At 41.3% G+C, this 16,867-nt stretch overlaps 1 long non-coding RNA gene and 1 pseudogene across 2 annotated transcripts; both read left to right on the forward strand.

Moving 5' to 3' along the window:
• The first annotated feature begins 3,294 nt into the window (after nt 1-3,294).
• On the forward strand, nt 3,295-5,921 carry LOC311596137. The gene is made up of 2 exons (XR_014778726.1): nt 3,295-3,402; nt 4,288-5,921. It is a non-coding gene; the product is annotated as an uncharacterized lncRNA (long non-coding RNA).
• A 2,617-nt stretch (nt 5,922-8,538) lies between these two features.
• LOC311596915 (growth hormone-inducible transmembrane protein-like) lies at nt 8,539-9,723 on the forward strand (annotated as a pseudogene). The gene has a single exon. The product of its transcript is annotated as a growth hormone-inducible transmembrane protein-like (transcript).
• The last annotated feature ends 7,144 nt before the right edge of the window (nt 9,724-16,867 follow it).

The following is a 16,867-nucleotide window of genomic DNA, read 5'->3' on the forward strand; positions in this document are numbered from 1 at the left end:
GTGTATATAAGGTATATTTTGAAATTTGAGCAAAACTACAAATGTGTTAGCTTCCTGCCTAACAGAACTTTGGCTTTCTCACGCCCTGTCATTTATTTGTAACTATAATCACCAGGGAACAATTAAAAGGGCTATATCTAGGAGTCTGGGACCCCCAGGGACTTCTTGCTTTGTGCTTGATTTTCACACTTTCTCTTTAGAGTTATGACCTCATATTTCTTTAAAAAAAATACCCAAGTTCTTGTGTTTCTTCTGGGGGTGGGACAGAAATCCCCTTTTATGGGAGCTGTGAGTATGGTGTGCATAGATGGCTTATGTGGGAGCTTGGTGAGAATCTGCCATTTGTAAGAGAGGGGCAGAGTTTTCCAGTTCTCCTCTTGCTCTTTAAGTGGCTTCTTTACCATCAGAACTATAGTCAGAGAGGTCATGGTAGCACTTATAGTTTCCACGGCTTTAGTGAATTAGGCATCTTTAGGAAAACAGAAAGGAAGCTAAACTCCAGAAATGAACAACTAGTTCAGCCTAGGTTTAATTTCCTTGGAGATCTAATGCGTTTAAGAGATTCATTGTGTGTTCAATTCTTCCATACAAGGAATCCTTTCATTTTGAACTCAATGAGGTTATTTTCCTACAAGGTTGTTATCAGAGGAGATCTTTCACTTCTATTTACTCTAATTGCTTACAGCTTTTGTGCTTGGGTATGTGGTATGTGTGTGTGTGTGTGTGTGTGTGTGTGTGTTATGAGTGTGCATATATGTAGGTGACTGTGCACCCCTGTGTGTGTGCATGTGTGTAGGCTACTGTATACCCTTGTGTGTGCATCTGAGTATGTACTGTGTAGATGAATGTACTGGCTTCTTTGTGTGCATGTGGAAGCCAGAAGTCAACAATGGGCATCTTCTTCAGTCACTCTCCACTTTATTTTTTGAGACAGAATCTCTGACTGAACTTGATGCTCTCTATTTGAACGAAGCCTGCTGGCCAGAGAGTTCTCAGGGTCTGCTTGACTTTGGCCCCTGCCCGCAGTGCTAGGGTCTGTGAATGCACTGCCTCTTAGGCTTGTATATACATGCTGGAGATCGGAATTCAGGACACCATGCTTGCACAGTAGACATTTAGCTATTGAGCTATTTTTATATTCCCTACTTTTGTTCTTTAGAATGAGTAATGAGTTCTTTATAATGATGTCACTCCTAATTGTTGACCCATATTACAAAACAGTGGTAAAATGGGATTCAGGACAAGTGTTGGAAGAGATATAAGCTTTAACTCTGGTGCCAGTGGCCAGTTGAGGGAAGTGAGCAGAATCTTGTCCTTGCCAGAGGAAGAACTGTTATGGTAGATGGGTACCATGCTGAGGTGGTCATGTATGAGATCACTGGCCTTGGGAATTATCTGAGACTGCTCTTACATCCCTGGTGGACAGATCTCTGTCCCATTCTTCTGAGGTCACATTGTTGGCCAGTGTTCTATCCCCTGGGTATTATACCATCTTGTATGTTTACAAAGAGAAACAATTTGACCTGTTGGCATTTAAAAAAGAAAAGTAAATGTAAAATAATGTATTTTATGATATGTAGTAATATCAAGAATATCATGTATTGTCCATTTTATTTCCTATTAATACTAAATATAGAGTCATTGATTTATGCAGTAGGAATGAATTGTACTTTATTCTACTACTTCTAACTGTAGATACTACATTTCTTTTTTTAATATGCAATATTCATTAGTACTTTGAAAATACTATACAATGTATTTTGATCATATTCCATTTGCACATGTGGCTGAGTACTATTAAAATTGTTTTATTTATTAAAATGATTTCTTCTAATCCTTAATGTCTTTATTGTTCTGTAATTAAAGAAGCTGCAGAAACCTAGACTTTTTATGAATGTGACAACTCAGGCATCATAAGAAGTTTAAGATAATTAAGAAATAGTCAACTTAATTACCAAGAAGACTTCTGAATATAAAGCCATTAGCAAGTGAGCTCATAAAGAGGCTGATAGGGGAACAGTACACATTCTATTAATCTGTATTTCAGGAAGACACCCAATCCTGAAATGGAAAGGTTGACATGTAGAGGAAACATTTTACTGGAGCTTATCCATCCTTAGAGGCAACACTTATACCATATGATGTTGAAGAAGATGTTGTATAACACCATTTATTGGGGGATATCATCAAACATTTACTCATTCTAAATAAGGAACTGATAACAGATCCAAATAAAGGCACCATGGAAAAACAACTGGGTAAACCAACGAGTTTCAATATAGTTTCTTTGCTGTGTTATGCTGTGCTATACTATGCTATGCTATAAATACTATAATATTATAGGTGAAGAGTTCTTTGCAAGAGCAGAAATGACTCAAAGACAGCTGCATCACACCCAACATGGGTGACAGCTCACAAAAGCTGGAAATCTGGTGCTAACAGACAGCTCAGCAGGGTTGAGGCTGTCTTTACAGCTCAGTTAGTCTGAGCCTCTTCTGGGCAACTCAACATGTCTAAGAGAATCTCCCAGAGATTCATACTGATTATTTAAGTTTGGGAAGGTAGTGGCTTTCTGTGTCTGCCCAGTTTCAGGGACTTCTTAAAGCTTTTGAGTTGTTTACTTCCCGAGTCTTAGTGAGCCTCCCAGAAAGAGGGAATATTTCATTCCTGTTTCATTCTGGGTTGTAAGAAGCTTGCATCCAAGCTGAAATGTCTTCTCAAGAGAAGGACAGCAGTTTGTGCTAATAATCAATAAACTCCAAGAGATGCTTTGAGAGAACTGTTGCAGAACAAAAAACTGCAATCTTGGCTGGTCCTGGACAAGACAGACAGGACCCACTTGAAATTTCTGGGGCTTTAGCTATTCTGAGAATTCAGAAGAGCATTTTCTTATTTCCTGGGTATGGTGCTTAGCCATGAAAATTTTCTGGTTCATTGTCCTTCCTCTGTGGCAGGGGAGGGGACTCTGTTGATGTGCTTAGACATGGATCATAAATAATGCACAGGGGTTCCTCATTCCTTGACAGATTTTGACTCTGTGTTCTGGAGGGCTCTGGTGTGGAGGTAAGGAAGTCTTTGAGAGAAGCATCATCTCTCACAAACATGTCTGGAACTCAACCATCAAAGGGCGGAGACCACAGGCTGGTTTCTAGGTGTTAGATGTTCAGGCGATGGATTTCCCTGTCTTGGCTTTCACTTGCCCCCAAGATCCCGTAGTGCATCTTTAGGAACAATCCTGCATTGTGTGACATCATTAGGTTTCCAGAGTCTTCAACCTCACTACTAAGGTAGATATTTCAAATAATTTACTATCAAGTAGTAAGCAAAACTAAGACCAAATTTGCTTCTTGCACGTCTGAGCTTGGGCCTGATGCCGGGATTGTGTCAGAAGTGCACACACAGGTCAACAGCTTATCTTTAGTGTGCAATTCTCATCTTGTGGAGTAGGAATGGTGTTTTGATTTAGAGATGTGAGCATGGAAAGGGGAGATACTGGCAAACCTGATCCTCTGGGCCGTGAATATTTACTCTCACAACTGGTTAAGAGGTTCAGAAGTCCTTCTTCACAAATTGATTAGCCTATGGAGACCTCAGGAGGAAAATTTGTTTCTAATCCTTTACGAGCTGGAAAGAAAATTAATTTGCTTCTAGCCCTTAGTGGGCAAATGATCTTTGTTTTGCCTGGGAGCTGTCACTTTGGTCCCCAGATTACATATGAGCATTTAGAGTGATTCAGGTGGTTCATAACATGACGCGTTATCAATCCCAGATTGATGCTGGGGTTGCCTGGTAGTCACAGACTCCCCAGGACCTAGGAGTAGATGTGTCTGGTGTAGAGGACAACAGAGGAGGATACTAGACACAGGAAGATCCAGAGCCGATGCTATCCCAGCGTGTGCATATCTACTTAAGCTCTAGAAGCGAAGGGCATTCAGGTAAAAGCCTGCACCCTGATGCTAGGCCAGAATCATTGACACAGGGCTCTTAAGCAAATAGCAGTTACCTAAATGATTCCATATCAGGCCATATTCTGTTTTATCTGTCTCTGCTCTTCGTGTATTGTTTTATAGAAATACCTTCCCTGTGCAGGCTTAGTAGATAAGACTTTTGGGTGGTAAACACTTTAAAGGGTGTACATCTTTCCTTCAAGAGACAGAGACCCCAGCCTCTATTTTAGATACTTTAAAATGCACGTCTCAGTCAGTGCTTAAGAATCAAGTGTTCCTACTCTTTGGTTCCCCACTGATGTTCCAAAGATGACCTGCCTTTCTCTCCATTCTGTTTCAGAGGTGGGCAGACAGGTCAGGAAGATCTCTGGTTTCTCTTGTGCTCTATGAACGGACGTGTCCATTGAGGAGGGAGTGAGGAAGAACGACAGGGGAGACCTGGCAGCTCTGAGCAGCTGGCGAGGGAAGATTCCTTCCAGAGGTTGCCAATGGGGGAAAAGCTCTGAATTTTTCATCAGGTTGAAGGGGATAAGGAAATAAAGAAAAAAAAACTGAAGCCAGGAGAAAATTCCAGTTGAGAGGGAACGCTTTCTGCCTGCTGATGTCAGCCCTCCTTTGCTTCCCTGAGAAGGAACAGTGCTTGTCAGTTTCAAGCACCAAGAGGCTTCCATTCTAACTCCCATGGGTATCACGTTTCATATAGCTGAGGCTGATCAATTTCAAAGTCCGAATGCAGTGAGCTCCAACAACACATTTGGATAAGGGGATACCTCAGATATCCAGCGTTTATTTTCTTCAACTGAGAGACCTGGATTGTTCAAAGTAAGCACAATTATCTGAGCTTCTGAGACACGTTCATCTCCAACTAGAAGCCCTCCCTCGTTTTTCCCTCAGAAGGGATACTTGGCTATGACCAGATACATTTTTGCTTGTCACTACTGGTGTGAGTGTGGGCTGAGATGCCACTAGTATGTTATTGTTAGAGATTGCTGCTCACTATCTTAAAATGCATAGGCGATTCCTTCTCACAAAGAATTATTCAGCTCAAAATGTGAATATGCTGGTGTTGCAAAATGGAAACCTGTTTCTAATGTGAATCCAAGTACAACCAAGAATAAGGTGGGCATTCACAACGCCTTCCCAGAGGGCTTTGCAGACACCCACTCTCCATGGGACACAAAGAATGACCCATCGCTCAGGCCAAGTAGTGACCGTGATCTTCCATCCAACTGCAAGCCCACAACACTTATTTTTTTCAAAGTATTATATTTAAAAGAAATGGTGATTTTTTTTTGAAAAATTGACTTCATTTATTTCCATAAAATTATGCCTTTTATGTGTGTTGATGAGTGTGACGTGTTATGGAAGACCATAGTGGACAAACACGCAGAAAACAGCTTATTGGGTGGATTGCATTTCGCATCAGCACAGGTGGCTCTGTCTTACATCAGAGCTCATAAAGCACAAACGAATTCGAGTCAGACGAGAATGTACAAGACTTGAGCACTCAACACAGTGGCCTGAAGAAGAAATTGATCATTCATTATAAGAAAGATTACAGCCTGTTCCTGCCACATCTAACACGGAGCCACAACAGTTTAAAATTTGCACAAAGGCATTCGATTTCTACGCCTGTAGAGTTTGTCTTGGCAGTGTCTGAGGCTGGGAAAGGAAGTGGCACATGCTGTGGTGGGCATCGTGCCTCCTACCTGGCTCCTCTTTCTCTGATCACTCCATTTAGCCATGTTGAGAGATGATCTGCTCTTCAAAGGCTCTGAAGCCAGTGAGAATGAGATGTTCTTTAGGATGCTTCGCCACGTGCTTGTATTGATAACGAGCAACATTTTTAAAAAAATAGGATCTTAATAGAGACCTTTTAAGCGCTTATGAACTCACATCAATAGAACTAATAAGCTTATGGTCGCAGGCTAGTGTATGTGTCTATTAAGTAAAACTAATTTTACTTAATCTTAATTAAGTTTCAATTTCTATTTTGTCTCCTCAGTTCCTGCATTATTCTTTTAATTACAGCTTATGCTTAGCTTTGCTGCTACGGGAAACCAAAGTCAAGGAATAGAAAAAGAAGCACGGTGTAAGCAAACATGCTTAGGCAGCAGGAAACACAGGACCAAACCCAACTTGACTGTGCGGAAGGTTGGGGGTGTGCCTGTGCATGAGTGCATTTGTTTACCCCAAGGTTCAATTTGCACAGAAACAGTCCTTCTCCTTGGTAGACCAAGGTCCTTTTGAACCAGTTAGGTGCTTTTACTGCTTAGAAGTAGCTTACTCGAGTATCCAGGGTCATAGTTTTGCTAGTATTTAGATACTGTGTAGTTACTAGGAGATCAGCAGCAAGCTACTGCATCCTGCTTCCTAAGCTGAACCAATTGCTTCAACGTAACTTCACAAAACTGCATGACCTGGGTCTCTCTCGAAGGAAATGACAGACTCTCATAGCAAATTTCACAACTGATCACTTCTTCAATTTTCTCAGTATATGGCCTTGTTTTCTAAGATTTTTTTCCAATTTTATAATATTAAGTTGCAAGGTTGATTTTTACTTTCTTCATTCTTTTCTCCAATATTAATGGCTATGTTTAAAAAGCAATTACATTTTGGTCAAAGCATCATTGAAGACTTATTTCCTGTAAAAGAGGGAAGTTAGCCTAGAATATCAATCCACCTCCACCTTGCATCTGCACATATAGTTCTTGAAAAACAATTTGACTAGCAACCAAATGACTGAAGACATGTATACATACATCCTATTTTTTAAAGTGTTGAGTCGGGACAGATTCTTTTATTATAAAAGGAAGATGTACTGAAATGTGTTCAAACATATTCAGATAATACATGTAGAAAATCATTTAGAAGATACCAAAGAAAACCATAAATGTGGAAAAGAATTACTATAGGAATCAGAAAAAAAGGAAGACCTAGCTTATTCTAAGGGACAATATATATATAAAAGGAAAAGATGTATAAGGCTAATGTAAAACAGTACCAAGAATCCATGTTTGATGAAATTGTATTTGGGTAGACAGACATTGTTGAAATTCATGCCAGCAAGTAAGTCAATCTAGGGTCTATACCAAAAAACACAAGCAATGAAACTGGTCCTATTATTATTTTTTTTTCTTAAAGGCAGATTTGAAATTTTACCAGGATACTGGTGGTGGAGGGCAAGGTTGACAATAAGGAGAGAGAGAAAAAAAAATAGAGCATAAGGAGCCAAGTTGAGAATTATAGGAATTCCAGGGGAAAAATAAATGGAAAGGAGAACAGAGGTAAAGATTCAAGTGTGTAATTAAACGAGTTTCCTGAGCTGGAAAAGAAAGAGCAGGCGGATGAAAAGCACTTAGCATGTTCAAAGGAAGTTAAATGAAAAGAGCGCCATGTAATGTTTGAATTACAGGGATGGAGAAGAAGGAGACTGTAAGCCATTCAAGCGGGAGGGGGGGGGGCGAGGGGCAGCGGTGTGTAAAACAAAAGAACAAAGCTGAGCCGGACTTAAGATTGACATCTCCCCTGAGCAGCCTGGAGTTGCTTCAGTAGGGACACAAACACTAGCCTAATCATTTTATATTAGCAGGCTTAAAGGCTTAAAGTGTGTGTTCCCGGAAAGGCAAAGCGGTTACGCGTACACCGAGAATATGGCTAGCTCCCTTTCCCCCCTCAAAAACTACTGGGTAGAGAAATTTTCATCTGTGAGATTCCAGAAGAGTTTTAAATGCAGGTGTGACATGCCTGTCTGTCGAAGCACCTGCTGGTGTGAGCGACTAGTGAGAGCGCAGTTAGCTTCGCGTGTGCTGGAAAAACCTGTCATCACAGCAAAGTCACGTGAACTGGCGACGTTAATGAAGCCGCATGCTGCCTCTGTGCAGTGTCAACTGGATGAAGCTTGAGAGTTAAATATTTCCAACTTATTCATTAAAATTTTTGTATAGAAATGTGTGTGTGTACGTATGTGTGTTCCTCTGTGGACAGATTTGGATGCCTGCCCCCTTGTCTGAGACTGCTGTAGACACCAGGCTAGCTGGCCTGTGAGCTTTCAGGGATTTTCCTGTCTCTGCTTCCCATCTGGCTATTAGGAGGTCTGCCAATAAGGATGGACCAATGCCTTCTCTACTTGTGCTCTGGGCACAGGAGTTCAGGCAAGCACTCCACCCACTGCTCTGTCTCCCTAGATCAAATATTTTTATTTAAAGCTAACACTCACTTGTTGCTGAAGTATGGGGTGTCCATAATACATTTATCTGGAAACACTTGTTTCATTTCTTGAAGTTTTCTTTTCTTCTTTCTTTCTTTCTTTCTTTCTTTCTTTCCTTCTTTCTTTTTCTTGAGACAGGATTTCTCTTATAGCCATGGCTGTCCTTGAACTCACTCTATAGACCAGGTTGGCCTTGAACTCACAGAGATTGGATGAAGTTTTTTATGGCTGTAGGTTCTAGAGTCAGATGTTTGGACAAGACACCACGCTCCATCAGCGGGATCAGCACAATACTACTTACTGCACTCCATACACCTCCTCAGGAAGCCACCGGCTCAGGGGCTTAGCTTTCCACCTGTAACACTCAAAGATTATGTGGTAGAGGTGACCGGAGCTGAGCTTTTCAGATCTTGCTTTGTAAACCAGTGTATCACCCACCACACTGGCTGCAAGGCTTATGTGTCTCCGGACACTGCCTTCCAAGGTTTTCCAGCCCACTTTCATCACCAAGACCTCTCTGCTTGTGAAGAATTCCATCACGAAGAACCACTAGCTTGTAATGCCCAGCTGGGAATGTGCTACCAAGACAAGACTTAGGGCCCACCGTGGGAAAACGGGGCAAGAACTGAAGGAGGCAGCTTTGGAACCATCAATGGAAAAAGTCTTTAAAATTGATCAGATGGGAAGGTGGTTTGTTGCTGGAGGATCAGCTGTTGATCTTGGCACACTGTGCTACCATGGCTTGGGAATGTCTAAAGAGATTGGAGCTATGGAAAAGGCTGTAATTTGGCCTCAGTATGTGAAGGATAGAATTCATTCTGCTTACCTTACTTAGCAGGGAGTATTAGTCTAACAGCGTTGTCTGCCTCGGCAGTAGCCAGAACACCTGCTCTCATGGACTTCATGGTGAGAGGCTCTTGGGTGACAATTGGTGCAACCTTTGCAGCCAGGATTGGAGCTGGAATGCTGGTGCAGTCCATACTGCATGAGCAGAGCCTGGACCCAAAGCATCTGGCTTGGATGCTACATTCTGGTGTGATGGGTGCCGCGGTGGCTCCTCTGACTATCTTAGGGGACCTCTTCTTCTGAGAGCTGCATGTTACACTGCTGGTAGTGTGGGAGGCCTCTCTATTGTGGTCATGTGTGCACCCAGTGAGAAGTTTCTGAACATGGGAGCACCTCTGGGAGTGGGCCTGGGTCTTGTTTTTGTGTCTTCACTGGGGTCTATGTTTCTTCCCCCTACTTCGGTAGCTGGTGCCACTCTGTACTCAGTGGCAATGTCTGGTGGATTAGTTCTTTTCAGCATGTTCCTTCTGTATGATACTCAGAAAATAATCAAAGGTGCAGAAATAACACCAGTGCATGGAGTTCAAAAGTATGATCCCATCAATTTGATGTTGAGAATCTTCATGGATACATTAAATATATTTATGCGGGTTGCAACTATGCTAGCAACTGGAAACAACAGAAAGAAATGAAGTGACCACTTGAAGTGTCTCTGCTCACTGATGTCTTGATTGTTTAATAGGAGCACGCAGTCATTACAGTTTGCACCATCAAAACGCCTTGAAGTTTAGACAATAACCTGTCACTATGTTTAAAGTGTTCAGTAATGTGACCCTTTGGGCCTGTTTTTTCTTTTAGAGAATAAATTCAATAGATGTCTTTCTAATAGGAAAAAATATACAGAGAGAGAGAGAAGAGAGAGAGAGAGAGAGAGAGAGAGAGAGAGAGAGAGAGAGAGAGAGAGAGAGAGAGAGAGAGAGAGAATATCATGGAACTGAGATGGGGGGGGGGGATGGGGAGGAGGTGGTATTTAGTGTTGTACCAGATCGCTCATGTTTCCTCCATTGCTCTACTCCTCCTGTGATGGTGGGGGAACACATGGTGTGTCCAAAGTACTTTAGTTCACAGCCAGAGAAGCAATTCTCTGTAGCTTCGCAGGATTGCATTAAACATCATCATGGCGCCTAACACTTAGCCCCAGGTTTACCCTACATGGAGAACTTGATTAACATTAGTGTTTGCCTGTTCAAGTTCTCTGAGGTAGTGGGTTGATGACCTTGGGTTGGTTTGGAATTTAAGCTGGCTTTTGTATTTTGTGTTTTATTCCAAACTATAGAATGTGGCATGGTTCTTTCAATACAGCCTTTCATCTGTGCCATAATGCCACATCTCATTGTAACAAAACCCTCCATGGGTTCCTGTCCAGCTTGCAAACTATGAATTCTTTGTTAGTAATTGAACGTTCAGTTTTGGAGAGAGCTGGGCAGGTAAGCATGACTTGTAAAGAACTCACGGAGCATATTTTGATACTTTTTTTTTTTAGCTAAAGAGTTTGCATACTATTGCTCTTTTTTCCTTTGAACACTGTCTTTTGAATACTGTCAGCTGCACTCTTGGTACACTCCTTATTTTAAAACCAATCTCTCCAGATGTTCAAAAATTTTTTTTAATTTAGATTTTCTTTTGTTAGTGAGCATTCCTTAAGACTTCTTTAATTAAGGATTTTAATTTAGTGTGTGTGGGGTCACAATCATTATCATCCCTTTTTAGTATCAATATTATTGAAGTAATCTCCTAGATATTAAATAATTAAAAAAACACTCCACTTTGAAACTACATAAGTCTGTAGTTTGCAAGTAATGATGATTTAAAATTACTAAGAAAGCTTATTGTGTGCCAAGCACCAAGGTATGTGCTTTGTATACGTAGATTAGCTTCATAAATTATTCCAATAGCATTAATAAGAAGGTACTACTTTCATGTGGACGTGTGTGTGTGTGTGTGTGTGTGTGTGTGTGTGTGTGTGTGTGTGTGTATGTGTGTGCCAGAAGATAATCTTGAGTGTCATCCCTCAGGTAGTGTCACCATTTTTTAGAGACAGAACTCTCACGGACCTGGTACTATATAAGCAAGCAAGTCTTTCTGGTCAGCAAGCCCCAGGGATCTGCATGTCTGCCCCTTTTTGGAGTGAGTCAGCCACTCATTGCCATGCCTAACAATTTTTTAAGGGATAGGTTTAGGGTATCAAACCTGGGTCCTCCTTACTGCATAGCAAGCCTTGTGTGGATTGAGCTATTTTGCAAGAACCAGGTGCTGCTTTTAATCATGGGATGATACTCAAATCACTTAAAAATTCCCCTTTCCCCTCCTCTTTTTTTCTCTGCCTTCTTTTGAGCTGCCAAGGATCAATCCTGTGGCCTCACGGATGGTATGCAAGTGCTACACCCTTTGCAATAAAACAAACAAACACGTAAACAAACAATTCGACATATTTATGAGTAAAGTGTGACAATTTCAATTCATGTTTTCAACTTATAAGGATTGAGTAATTGGCATGTTTACTAATAGGACAGCCATGACTTAGAGAGGTGAAGTGGTTGTACAAGTTTATATAGAAACAGCACAGGTCTTGGCTCTGATCAATTTCAAAGCCCTTTCTCTCCACAGCTCCACTGAGTTACAGTTAAATTGGTGGCTGTCACGCAATTGTGCTAATTGCCATGGGCTGACCCTGTGCCTAACAGCAGCAGGAATATGTCTTGGTTTCCATGAGGTGTTTTTTTTTTCTGTATGGTTTCCAAGAACAATTAAGAAATGAGGGGGGGAGGGAGCTCCTAGACTCTTCACCTTTCAGCGTCTTTGAGGAAGTTAGTCACTGACCAATGGGAGCCATCTACTGAGAAGCAAACAAGGCTGAATGAGATGAGTGCTGTGTGGAAGTATTAAAAACACAGTCGCTCGGTGTGTCTGTCTTACCTTCTGCAAAGGTTTGTTAAGAGTCTTGCTTCTGTTTAGGATCCTGGTGGGAGGGTAGAATCACAGAGGTCGACGTGTGCAACATGGAAAGTGTGTGTTCGGAGACATCCCTTTTCTGCATAACTATTAGCTGCTGTAGAAAATTATATGTGTGTGTGTGTGTGTGTGGGTGTGTGGGTGTATACATACATACATACACACACACATACTCCTTATGGTGCAATGGTGCATATTATAGACATGGCATGCAGATCTACAATATCAAAACAAAACCAAATAAACACAAGCAGGAAGCTGCTGTGCCTTGTTTTCAAATCAGTTACTTCCTGGGTGGTTTAGCTTTTAACATTCTAGAGAGAGGATGGTATGCGCAGTGACAGACCGCACTTCTCCAAGTCCTCTCTCTCCACCAAGGGTGGAAGAGATACTCATGGAGTTGGACTGGAGCCTCTCAGAGAAGGAACTCCTTTCTGTGCCCTGTTTTCTGACAAGTAGCTCTTGCTTCGTATCTATTTGCAAGGAAGAAGTTTGTTAGCATAACTGTTTAGATCCAAACTCCATCTAAGGGGAGTTCATATATGTTATAGTGGCTTAAGAAAATTAAGATCAAAGCAGACAGACAAAACCAGAAAAGAAACACTGACAAACAAACTGGCGTTCTTCTCTGAATCGTGTGCCTTAGAGTAGTAACCTGGAGGCTTGCCACGTGTTCTGCAAAGCGCTGCTTTACTTTTGAGTAGAAGGAAGAGCCGTTAGCAAATACAAAGGAAGATAAATGGAAAGTAGGAATCAAAAATAAGCACATTTGCTTTGGACATGGGACTGTGTGCTGGCAGCCAAGTGTCTCCCTGTTGGGAATGGGGCTGTGACCCTCACTTGTCTGGAGGTCATAGCACCAAAGGATCAAGAAACCTTGCCTGGAGCTATGTCCTTGCATCAAATCCCTCCAGCCAGTTTGCTGGATGGGTGAAAGTGGATTATGCCTAAGGAAGGGATAAATCTTTCCAGTGGTACTCAGACATGGATGGTATTTTCTGCTTCTTTTTTACAAAGGCTGATGATCCGATTTAGGAAAGAAAAGTAGAGATCAGGGACAAGTGTAAGCTGTCCTAGCGATCTCTCTCCATTAATCTCTTAAACTCATTACCTTATTTCCTGTAAAAGATGCTGTTCATCAAAAGTAGCATGCCATTAGAATTTCTGGCTATTTTAATATTGGTCAAAAAATATGTCAGTTTTAAAATCTTTTCAAAAAACAATCTTTTGAAAAAGCCAATGGCAATCTGTAACTTACTTAATAATCAGAAAGTCTGCATTTGGCATCCATCAATATTTAGTGTTCTTGTATAATAGAGGGCCAGGGTAAAATGCAGCATCCATGAAGGTTTTTTTTTTTTTTTTTTTTTTTTTTACCAAATTGTTATGTAATAAATGGTTTGTCTGTGCAGCTGTACCTTGTCAAGTAATAAAGCAGAACATGCGCCTTTGAGACCACCAGTACCAGAGATGTTGGGCTGAACAAGAGAGCTTTCGGATCTGTGTTTGGGGTATGCCTTGAAGCCTCTTTGATGATCACCGGTGTGTCTTATTCAGGGTGGGATGTTTTCCTTCATGAGTGGATCAAAGGCTTCTAGTGCAGAGCTTGGAGTGCAGTCAGAAAGGAGAGTTTGTTTAGAATAATTGCAGGATAACGTAACCCCACGTTTAAAAGTATTTACATCCCCCAGAGACCTGGTCTAAAGCACCTCTAGGTAGCACGTGTGGTTGTGTACTTAAAACATATGCCATCTGGCTAGAGAAATAAAGTCTTTATGATCTGATGCTGTGGAACAAGGTGTCAGTGTATTTAGGGGGAAGGGCCCTGGAGTGGAGATATTTGTTGGCCTTTCTTAAAAGAAACTAAGGCACAGCTGTTAACTGCTAGTCACCATAGCTTTTGGACAACCTGGCCTTTGACCTTGGGGAGGAACTCTTTTCCTGCCCTCCCTCTGCCTGTGTGTCACTCTTTGGCATGCATTCTTGCCAGCTTTACCAGAAACTCCCTTGACTCACTGTCCCTGGACTCTGGGAGGCAGAGCTAAGCCCCCCCTAACTGGCGTTTCTTCTTCTTTTTTTTTTACTTTACATTCTTTCATCAGAGAGGCTCCTGCAGGTCAGCACTCCCACCCATGCCTTTGAACTTCCCCTTCCATTTACCAGTTCCCTCACACTTTGAAGGCTCAGCATGATTCTACACACCTGGCTGTGACTTCCCAAGAGGCTTTGCTCCTTGGGGCAGACATTTCTTTCTTTCTTTCTTTCTTTCTTTCTTTCTTTCTTTCTTTCTTTCTTTCTTTCTTTCTTTCTTCTCTTTTTCTTTTTGGTTCTTCGAGACAGGGGCTTCTAGGTGTAGCCTTTGCCTGTTCTGGACTCACTGTGTAGACCAGGCTGTCCTTGAACTCATAGAGATCCTCCTACCTCTGCCTCCCAAGTGCTGGGATTCCAAGTGTCTGCCACTGCGCTGGCTTGACATTAGCTTTCTTACTGTGTTCTCTCAGGCTCTGATCTAGAAAGCTTGGACTGGCTTAGGCAGGAACTGATCCTGGAACTCGACTAGAGACTGCACCAGAAGCTCTCAGTGAAATGAATTGGGAGGCCTTGAAGATTCAGGAAGGCTGGCGTTATAGGCTTGCATCAGCGTGGCCAGCCTGGGATTTTCTCAGAGGCCTACAGAAGCAAGGATCAGGGGTTATAGTGAATCGTCAACATGCTGTTTTGATTTTCCTTTGATATCACATAAACAAAACAAACAAACAAACAAACAAAAACCACCCAGGGACGGAACCCCTGTTTCAGGCTTGGTTGGAAACAGTTTATTTCCTGAACCATTTTTCTGTCCCTGAAGTCTTTTCTAACTCCCATGACTACCAGAAGGGCAGGTGCTAGGGCTTCTGGTAGTTAACGCCTGAAGTTATCACATGTTCTACATTGTACCCCCATACAGCAATGAACATCCCTGGAAATATCAATAACGCTAAGGTTTTGAAACCTTGATGTATAGCCAGAGGAAAGAAACAGACTCCATATCTGTTTGCAGTCTCAACTTTTCCATTTAGTGGCATTTTGATGCCACACTCAAACACATTAGAAAACAGTACCCAGCATAGTTCAGATGTCTGATTTACTGTGTTCATAGACTCTTTTCTTAGAGTTTCTTAGGTTCAGGAGTGGGGCACATTTCTCAGTGTCTATCTCAGATGTCTCCTGCCATTCTGTTTGACTCAGCTGGGGAAAATGTCTTGCCTTTCTGGTTTATTTCAGTTTTGATCAACGCCATGCCCATCCTGGTTTGCTGCAGGAAGCTTCTTGATACATTGTCACTCTTCAACATTCTATGCACGACCTCCAGGCCATTGGAATATTCAATATATTACCACTTTTTGAGGATCTTCTAGCCATGTTAGATCTACTCTTCGGTTTAGGGGCTGAGGTTTTGTAGATGTTCAGTTACTATTTATTCAGCACTGACTGGTTTACTCAGACTGTCTGACAATACCATGTGCTTGCTTGGCTCAGGTCATGTGTACAATCCCTGCCCAGCAATTCAAATTCTTCCTATAGTTCCCTAACAAGATCAAGCCGTTCATGAACAAGACTTGTGTTCCAAGTAGACTTTTATCATTTCTCTGAAATCTACAGACTCTTAGCATTTATTTATGTTAAATGCTTATTATTTATTCTTTGTATGTTGACTTCCTTTTAATGTTATATAGAGTTTTAACCCAGATTGTAATTTCACTAAAGTAGACTCTATATTTCTACCTAATAATAAATAGCATATAACTCAGAATTTAGGTGTAAGTCATGTACTGGACCTTCCTGTTCAGTATAGAGTATAGATGGTTGGTAACGTTCATGATAGATGGTCAGTTAGCCACATAGATGCTTCTAGTCCTCAGAGGTGGCACAGCTGAAGGAAAGAGCATGGATCTTAGAGTTAAAAGATGTTGAGTTTCAAGCTAAGCTTTACTGTTTAATAGTTACATAGCTTCTGGCGTGTGACTTAATTAGTTTCTATTCATGTCATATTATTAATCAATAAAAATGGAAAGAAGACTACTTTATGGACTAGGTCATCACGGACATGAAAGTTTGCCATTGTTTGCAAGGTAGTCTGCTTCACTCTTCTGATTGATAAAAAGCTTCTACATTTTATTAAAGGTAGAAGAGTCAGTTTGTGTAATTGGCTTATTGACTAGAAGAGTACATCCCATTCTGTTGCCACTATAATTAAGAGCTGTGTTTTCTAGCCATTATTCTTTATTATGAGTTAAAAAGAAACTACATATTTGCTAAGACCCATAATCATCTTAATAATCTCATAATCATTGAACTAGGTCTAGAATCGGGCAAGGGAGACTTCTCATAGACACGCTAGTGATTTGAAGTGGGATCAGTAGGTATGGGTGGACTGTCTATTTGTTGCAATTGCCTGGACCACACTTCTATAATAAACTTTATATCATATCAGCTGCTTGGCATCTTATTTTAAACCATAACATTATGAAGATGATTAACTGACAATAGTGGATGGATAAAAAAAAAAAAGCACAAGGTAGGGGGGAAGAGATCAACATTACAGTGGACCCAATGCATCATTATGAATGAGATTTCTGCTCATGAGAGTTTGAAGTCCATCTAAAGATTTCTAAGGAGATTATTTTAAAGTCCTTCTAGGTTGAACTCAAGGCTTGGGTTATTTTTCTAATTGTTAAATTTCATTCTGTATAAAAGAGGTGGAATGGTGTATGACAGAAGTCTCCAATCATCAGGAAAAAAAATAGTGGCTTCCGTGGAATTATGGTCACTTCTGCTTGACTCTCTCCTGTTTTCTTAGTGGTGTGACCCTGGCTTATGTGACCTGAGGTGCAGCAGATCATCCCTGTGCTCTTTCCTCAGCCATAACACT

Source organism: Acomys minous (assembly GCF_964271855.1).
Source record: "Acomys minous genome assembly, chromosome: 4".
In the NCBI taxonomy this organism is placed as follows: Eukaryota; Metazoa; Chordata; class Mammalia; order Rodentia; family Muridae; genus Acomys; species Acomys minous.